This window comes from Lactuca sativa, chromosome 7 (assembly GCF_002870075.4).
Source record: "Lactuca sativa cultivar Salinas chromosome 7, Lsat_Salinas_v11, whole genome shotgun sequence".
In the NCBI taxonomy this organism is placed as follows: domain Eukaryota; kingdom Viridiplantae; phylum Streptophyta; class Magnoliopsida; order Asterales; family Asteraceae; genus Lactuca; species Lactuca sativa.
Window position 1 is genome coordinate 79716219 of NC_056629.2, and position 7068 is coordinate 79723286.

Here is a 7068-nt window from a genome sequence, read left to right on the forward strand (position 1 = left end):
TTCAGTGCCTTGGTGGCTGTCAGGAGGTGGAGACCGTATCAGTGATTGGAGCAGCTTGAGTTATCTGTTCAGTCGGCAGTTTCGAGGTGAGTTATCCTCACTATATCGCTAGGGTTTATGGCACCAAGGCCAACCTTTTTATCGGATGGAAATCCGGGTAGTTGTCAGTTGTTATATGTTGTGGGCCGGAAGGCATTACATGTTGTGGGCCGGAAGGCATTGCTATGTGGACCGGAAGGTCATGGCCTGGAAAGGCGTATGTGTGTAATTAGTATGTTGACTGATTCTTATGGTGATGTTATGCTAGTGACCGGTTAGTCTGGTATCTTGAATAGAGTAATGCTATGTTATGTGGTCTGTTGATCGATTGCTGACTGTGAACTGTTATATGATTATGTGTTATGCGTATGATTGTTAGACCTGGGGTGTGACCCGGTATGCAGGGTCGTTCTATATCCTGTTAGGTTATGTATGCCTTATGCTGATATGTATGCTTAATATGTTATGGGCCGGAAGGCAATATGTTATGGGCCGGAAGGCAATATGTTATGGGCCGGAAGGCATTGCATTATGGGCCGGAAGGCGATATGTTTTGGACTGGAAGGTCGAGGCCTGGAAAGGCGTATGTGTGGTTGGTATTTTGGGGGTATCTCACTAAGATTTCGGGCTTACAGTTGTGGTTTTATGTTTTCAGGTTCTCAGGAGGCTGTGGCAAGGCAAAGGCGTGATCGTACCGTTCCTCGCGTTGATGTTTTATGATATGAACCTGGGAAAATACTCTGTTGAATAATGTATTGAAAACCTTTTTGTAATAACGTTATTAAAATGAGTGGTTTTTGAAAAGTTTTAATTGTTTTGAAATTTTGGTCGTTACACAAACGACTCGTCGAGTATATACCAGACTCGTCGAGTTACTTCGGGAAATCTTCAGATTTTTGAGAATTAAGGGCGACTCGTCGAGTCAGCTTAATGCACTCGACGAGTTGGTCACTGAATGAAAATAATAGCATTCTGCATCTGATCCAGCTTCCAATAAACTCTCTATACTTTCTATTCACTTCTAGACTCCCTTGCCAACATCTCTAAGGACTGGACTCAATACTTTAACTCTAACGCTCCTCTTCATTGACTCTCTTTCTCACTTTGAGTCTATGATTCTAAACCCTTTTGAAGCTAGCACTCCTAATTCAATTCTGAAAAATTGTCAAAGCATCAAACATCAAATAAACATCAAAAGCAAGTTTTAAAAACATTAAACAAACCAAATAAAAACAAACACAAAAATAAAAAGATTGAAAATTGTTCAATAAAAATGCAAAGAAATCAATCCTCCTCATCATCTAGCGCTGCTCCACATCCTCCCGCACCACTTCTTCTTGCACTTATCACCTCTTCCCATGATGGAATATATGGAAAGTTACCACCATCGATGTGCGGAATGTTAAAGTGGTCGAAAAGTCGGATATGTGATTGGTTGCTAAAATTCAAGCCCCGCGCCATTTGATCTTGTAGCCGCCTCATCTCCACATTGTACCAATCCATTGGTACTTCGTCGTTATCAACCGGAATCACCGGCGGCTCTTCCTCAACATCCTGCTCTCTCCTCGAACGAACCCTCCTCCCTGGTGCTTCGGGACCAACAACCGGATCATCATTCGGAATGGCATAATGGCCACCACCATAGTCTTCAATAATCCTCACTCTCCAGAAAAGAATTGGATTGAATGGAGGTGTAGGGATCATCGTCATGAAGTTCCATGCACCGCAGTTCATCAACCCGAATGAGTTGGCTAACCGGGTGACAAACATCCCACCATTGATTCGAGAAGTTTTGCGATCCTTGACCGTACCCTCCGAGAGTTATGAAGCTAGACACCAAGGAATGTTGCAAAAAACGTCGGGTGTAATAATGCTCCATAAATAGAAGACATCAAGGTTAGAAACCTTGTCATCATCCTTCCTTTGGTTGATGGTGGATGAAATGAGACGATGAATGAGGCGGTGTGTTGGGGATCGAATGCTCCCTTCTTGTGCCGAATTCGGAATATAGACCTTGTTACCAATTGTATTCCACCAGCCCGCGCTCGTAACTCCTTCGGTAAACACCATATGGGTTTAAGCCAAAAAGGCCCGAAAGATGGGTGTTGAGACCAAGGGCTGATCATAAACCCCTAATCGACAGGCAAGATCCACCACAGAGCATTGATGAAATTCTCCCCCAAGGCAGAAACTAAAGCTTGACGGGTGATAAAAATCCACTCCCTCGGTGAAAGATACCGTGGAGAAGAACTCCAAACACAGCTTCAAATAAACCGGCTCTTGAATACGGAAGACCCGGCTCCATCCGTCACAAATCATTGTTTCGCCTTCATGGTGAAACTCCTTTAAAAGATAAGGAGCTAACTCCTCCTCATAGCGTACACTTTGCAACCAATCCCAATCTATCCGGTTGGGCACGTAGATCTCTTTCTTCTTTATGTCAGCCAACTTCTTCTTCCACTTCCGCAATGTTGAAGCGGACTCGATTTGTGGGAAATTCAACCACGGAAAGTCCCCTTGGTGGCCACTGGAACTTTGCCCCCTTCTGAACATCTTTTCTACAAAACAAATACACAAAACCCAGAAACATAGAGTATAATTAAAAAAACGTCATGCATATGTTTCCCGACTCGACTCGTCGAGTCCATGTACGACTCGTCGAGTCGCACGAACTGCACGAGTCAGTCGGCGGGTCGATGGAAATTGGACCATGATACCTGGAAATTATGTCAAGGGTTTTGTCTAGGCACATATTACTAAGATATTAAGGCCAGAATAAGCATTCAAAACATCATAATCTTCGAAAAATCATAACCCTAGAAATTTACCACTTTTCAAAAACGGGTTTTTTCATGCAATTTCTATCATAGATAGCCTTATAATCATGTTCTTAACAGAAAACAAGAAGAAATTCATTACCTTTTGAGATGGTACTTGAAAGATTTGAAGAAAAATGGAAGAAAACTTGAATGCTTGAGAGAGAGGCGCACGGCGAGTGTGTGTGTGAAAAGAAACTGATTCATTAGGGTTAAAACCCTAGTTACCGGTTGTAAAAGTAATTTCAATATATTTTTTTCTGTAAATAATACCGACTCGTCGAGTCGGGGTCAGACTCGGCAAGTTTGGTCTCGATGTCAATTTTTTCTGAAATCCATATAGACTCGTCGAGTCGTGGTGAGACTCGGCGAGTTATTTGCAAAAATTCATAAAATGTTTTTTTCATTTATCTAAAAAAATCATTTCACCCCACACTTAGCCCATGCACACTCTCAAGCAGACATGTCCGATGACTTGGAGAATTAACAATCTAAAAACGAGGGAAAAATTTCAAACAAAACTAAAAAGTAAAAGAAAGCAAACTCTAAATAACGGGTTGCCTCCCGCCAAGTGCTTCTTTTTAAGGAGTCGTTAGCTGGACTCCTTCCCGTCTACGTCTCGTTATCTTCCAGCATCGGGAATGCACGCCTAGTCTTTTGTGGTTTGTACTTTGTTTTGTAAGCGTGAATCTTCTTCTTGTAAGCCCTTTTCAATGTATCTCTTTTCTTTTTCACAGCATCATCCTCAGCTGCTTGGGCTTCCCTTTTCCTCTTTTTCTTCTTTACCCCATTCTTTTTCACCTTCTCTTGCACCTCCTTCTCTTTAAAGTTAATTACTTCATATTTCGTGATGGTTCGTGCTTTAGGTTTAGTAGTGAATGGTTGATCAGCTTCCACCCTCCTTTCCTTTGTCTCTTCATCCTTGCCTGTGCTCAACCCATCTTCAAACGGAATCGTATCAAGACATGCTACATCGGCGTATTGAACTTTCATTCCCATTCCTCCTTCTGCTGTTTGTTCTTCTAAAGAATCATGAATAATATCTAAATCCAAGGTATGTGAAGAACTAGTAACAAACAGATCTAAGTCGGCCAAGTCTTTGTCAAAGTCGACTGGACTCGTCGAGTCCATTAAAGTGACTCGGCGAGTCTGATCGGGTTCCATCAATTCTTGGGTGTTTTTTGAGTTGGCTCATTCCAGTAGCTTTTCTAACTCCTCCAAGTCCTTGTTAACATCTCCATCTTCTTCAGAGTGTATCAAAAACTTGCTTGGATCTTCTTTTAGCAAACGTGCAAGCTCTTTTTGTAATATCTCATCATCCAATTGGATAAATGAGATTTCTTCATTCTTTTCCTCTTCTTGCTTGGCTTCTTGAATAGCTTTAAACATTACAGACTCATCGCCCACCCTTAATGTCAATGTAGACTCACATATATCAATTAAAGCACACGCGGTGTTCAAGAATGATCTCCCCAAAATAATTGGAATTTCGGGGTCCTCTTCCATATCAACTACCACGAAGTCTACTGGAAAAATATACTTGTCAACTTTTATAAGGAGATCTTCACAAACGCCTTGTGGATGAATTATCGTCTTGTCCGCCAAATGAATCTTCATATTTACCGGCCTTGGTTCTGGTAAATTCAACTTCTTAAAGAATGAAAAAGGCATCAGATTGATGCTTGCCCCCGAATCAACTAATGCTCGGGTGAAAACTTCATTACCAAATTGGCACGGAATCACAATATTTCCCGGATCACCCTTCTAATCAGGTAGCTCACTCATCAATACTGCCGCGACTTCAGCCAAATCTTTCCTAGCAGCAAAAAGGCCCTTAAGCAAGTTGAAGTACTTAGGTGTTTGGAGCATTGTTTCCACAAATGGCACATTAACTTGTAGAGCGTTAACATGCTTCATGAAGGTTCTGTATGCTTCTACTTTTTCTGCAGGCATGGCTTTGATTGGGTATGGCAGAGGAGGATTATAAGGCTTCAAAGAACTGACAGTTTTATCATTTACGCATGGAGTCGTCGAGTCCAATGGAGTGACTCGGCGAGTCGGATCGGGTTTTGCTGGGTCCGATTCTTCTACCTTTTCTGCCTTCTTCTTGGAGATTCTCAGTGCTTCTGTAAATGTTTCTTCACTGCTGAAGGTTATTACACTTACATTCTCCATTCTTGGATTCGGTTCGGTGTTACTTGGAAGTTGACCCGGTCTTCTATCATTCAGTTGATGCGCAAGCTGCCCCAGCTGTTTCTCAATGTTGAGAATTGATGCTTGTTGATTCCTTAACATGTTTCTGGTCTCGTGTATGGCAGCATCGTGATCACTGTGTCTTTTTTCGGACGCGACTATGAATCTAGTGAATAACTCTTCTAAATCGGCTTTCTTTTCTACCGGTTCTTCCTTTTGGTATAGTCGCCTCTCCTTCTGCTTGTATTTCTCCTCCTTTGCCTTCTTATACTCTTCGTATGGTAGCCATTCCTTCTTAGGTTTCCGCCAATTTTCATCATATCGATCACTACTTGAATAGAAGACTTGAGCTTTCTTATTTCCATTCTCATCTAAATCACAATCCTTTGTGAGATGGGGCCCTCTACAATTTTCGCATCCTACCCTAATAGCATGGATTGCTTGATCCATTTTTGTCATTCTTCGATCTAGACTATCAAGCTTAGCTATCACCGCCGCCATGCTATCATTTGCCGCGTTCACTACCCCCTTAATTACTTCGTTTCTCGGACTGTGGTATTCTCTAGAATGCTTAGAGAATTCTTCAATTAATTCTTTAATTACCGGGGGCGCCTTCTTTGTGAGCGGGCCTTGAGAATCAAGCAATTGCCTTGTGGTGACATTGACTCCATCATAAAAGATGGAGACCTCTTGTTGGCTATTAAGGTCATGGTGTGGGCAATTTCTAAGTAGGCTCTTGTACCTTTCCCAAGATTCATAAAGAGATTCTCCAGGTTTTTGCTCGAAGTTGGCAATGGCTTTCTTTAGCTTGGCTATCTTGGAGGGCGGGCAGAAATGGTCTATGAACTCTTCTTTCATCTTGGCCCATGTGGTGACCGATCCAGGAGGAAGTGACTTTAACCAATCTTTTGCAGCTCCTTTAAATGTTACAGGAAGCATGCGAAGAAGCTGGGTCTCGCGTGGAACATTCGGTACATTGAAGTAATCGGCCACATCATTCACTTCGTCCAAGTGCTTGTAAGCGTCTTCGTTATCCTTCCCGTAAAAAGGAATCTCCTTGAGTGGGGCGAGAATATGGCCTTTTAGTTCGAAAGTAGCGGTCGCGGGAATTGCGGGTTGCACAAGTCCCGGCCCGGTGTCATCACGCATCCTTTTCTTCCATTCCCCCATGGGGACTTCATCAATGTTAGCCATTGTGATAGCTAACTCTTCTTCGGAATCGGTTTCGTGCTCGTAAGTATTCTCTTCTTCTTCCTCGGTCTCGTACTCGTTATCTTCTTCAATTGGTTCTTCAACTGTCAACGAGCCACTGGATGCTCCTGATTTGCTGCTCTTCTTCTTGCTGAAAACGGACTTTAAATTTTTGAGTGGTGAGTTCTTTGAAGATGTGGTTTCTCCAACGGCTTTTCCTTTGCTCCTTCTTAGTGCGGATTCCGGGTCTTCCAAAGGAGGGATCAGAGGTGTATCAGATCCTCGGGTCATGAAACAACTGTAAACAAACAAAACAAAACAAACAAAACGCGTAAAAAGAACAAAAACGAAATAAAAAATTAAAACTGAAACAGCGATGTACTCGCCGAGTCGGCACGAGTGCACTCGGCGAGTTCAAGGCAAAAACAGAAAAGAAAATTTCTAGTTACTCTAAAAACGAATTTTTAATAAACTAATTCTACTTACAGAATTACTTTGTAAATAACTTTGTGTAAGATAAATTCCACACAAAGGATCGATTAAACAACAATTTAATATTAATTTTAGAACCGCTCCCCGGCAACGGCACCAAAAACTTGATGTGTGTAAAACCAACTAGTTTTAATCCTACTAACTTAGACACAAAATAAACACATAAAAGGCAGTGAACCTATCAATTGTGGTATAGCTAAATAAGCAGGGTATCGATCACAGGGAACGACAAATTAAAATTAAAAACTAATTTTATCTAAGTTAATTAATAAGTAGGGGTTTTCTCTAGTTTTACAAGACTAGAAACTTACTAATTATTACTAATTTAAGAACTAGA

General features: G+C 41.7%; 1 non-coding gene across 1 annotated transcript; it reads left to right on the top strand.

Annotated features, from left to right (window-relative positions):
• Window positions 1-5751: 5751 nt before the first annotated feature.
• On the top strand, window positions 5752-5858 carry LOC111914018 (small nucleolar RNA R71). Its single transcript, XR_002857673.2, has one exon. It is a non-coding gene; the product is annotated as a small nucleolar RNA R71 (small nucleolar RNA).
• The last annotated feature ends 1210 nt before the right edge of the window (window positions 5859-7068 follow it).